Genomic DNA, 1,931 nt, shown 5'->3' on the forward strand with positions numbered 1-1,931 from the left:
TTACATTATTATTCTACAGCTGATTGCATTTTTATGATTTAGTATACATAACATACTTTTTTACAATTACTATTTGTTCATGATAACATAATTATTTAAATCTCTAAGTAATATACAATAACATAACACAAAATCCTGCTGTTTCACTTTATAAGTGTATATGTTTCATAAGTTATAATGTTAGGCTTCAAGCATATTCTTGTACTAATATCTATATGTGGAGTTCTGTTTTCATTCATGTCTCTAATTTTAACAAGTGGTTAATAAACTCGGTAGTAAATCATATTGCTACAATTAAATATGTAAATAAATGACTTTCTGTTTAACCAATCATTTCACTATTATAGAAACTGCTTAACATAGCAATACTTACTGTTTATGATTTTCGATAGAACATTTACTTGAAGTACAAAACATACTGTTACGACAGCGGAACTCACGTGACGGTGATAACACGTGATGAGTTTCTCGAATGATCATGAATTTCCCAGTGCGTTCGGGACGCCCTCTTTTTTAGCATATAAGCCTGGCAGATAAGGTCTGCTGAATGATTGATTGCAGAGATAGATAATTGAGTCACGCGAACAGTAGGCACAGTAAGTAAAGTGTGTGAATCACTGTGTTTTATAGCGTGTGTTAAAAAAGTTGTTAAGTTTAAAGTGACTGTGTATTATTAAAAGTTGTATCGAAAAGGAATAAACTAGTTTTAACCAAGAAGGGACTTGTATCGCTGAAATTCCTTGGTTTAACATCAGGACACACCATGCTGCATTACGCTGGTTAAGATAACTAAAGAACCCAGAAGGACAACTGGCACATTGGGTTGGAAAGATAGACCAGTATAATTATGATATTGAATACAGAGAAGAAAAATCTCATGGAAATGCCGACGGACTGAGCCAAAGACCCTGTAAAAATGACTGCAGACGTTGCTGCAAAAGAGAGGTTGAACTAACCAGGTGCCATCAAGCTGAAGTCAAAGTGACTGAAGGAGTTGATGATGGTGAAGTGGAACCAGGTGTAGATATTAAAGCAGAGCAGGAGAAAGACCAAGATTTGAAACCAATAATTGATTTTCTACAAGCAAGTGTTTTGTGCCCTGCTTGGGAGAAGGTGTCTAGCTTAAGCCCTGTGACAAAGAACTATTGGACACAATCAGACCAGTTGAAGCTTGAAGATGGTAGTCTTGTCCGAAGATGGGAAAGTGATAACCTGGCAAACAGTTATACTGAGAAAGCTACGAGAAGTTGTGCTGCTTTAATCCCATTATAGTTTAACAGGAGGACATCTCGGAGTTAAGAAGACATTGAGTCACCTACAGCAGAGATTTTACTGGATAGGTATGTGGCAAGATGTGGAAGAATGGTGTAGAACCTGCAGTACATGTTGTGCAAAAAGGGGGACCCAAGCATAAGGGACGTGCTCCAATGAAGTTATATCAAGTTGGTGCACCAATGGAAAGAGTAGATATTGACATTGCTGGTCCGTTGCCCCGAACTCGTGCTGGAAACAGGTACATTTGTGTGGTAATGGATTACTTCACCAAGTGGCCTGAGGCATATGCAATTCCAAATCAGGAAGTTACAACTGTAGCTTCGGCTATTAGTGATTTTTTCTTCAGGTTTGGTATGCCATATGAAGTGCATTCTGATGAAGGCCGTAACTTTGAATCAGCTGTGTTCCATGAATGCTGCAACTTGTTTGGCAAACGAAAGACCAGGACAACGCCACTTCACCCACAGTCTGATGGGATAGTAGAAAAGTACAATTGGACACTGGGACAATAATTGGCAAAGTTTTGTAATAGCCGCCAAGATGACTGGGATGTCTTACTCCCTCCACTGTTGATGGCTTACAGAACAGCAGAGAGTGAAGTCACTGGATACACTCTAGGCAAGCTGATGTTTGGTCGGGAAATTAGGTTGCTAGTG

At 38.6% G+C, this 1,931-nt stretch overlaps 1 protein-coding gene across 4 annotated transcripts in view; it reads right to left on the reverse strand.

The window, feature by feature from the left end:
* Positions 1-1,931, reverse strand: part of LOC106457914 (synaptogenesis protein syg-2-like) — a 150,905-nt gene that overhangs the window by 60,117 nt on the left and 88,857 nt on the right. The window lies entirely within an intron of this gene.

This window comes from Limulus polyphemus, unplaced genomic scaffold (assembly GCF_000517525.1).
Source record: "Limulus polyphemus unplaced genomic scaffold, Limulus_polyphemus-2.1.2 Scaffold391, whole genome shotgun sequence".
NCBI classification, from domain to species: Eukaryota; Metazoa; Arthropoda; class Merostomata; order Xiphosura; family Limulidae; genus Limulus; species Limulus polyphemus.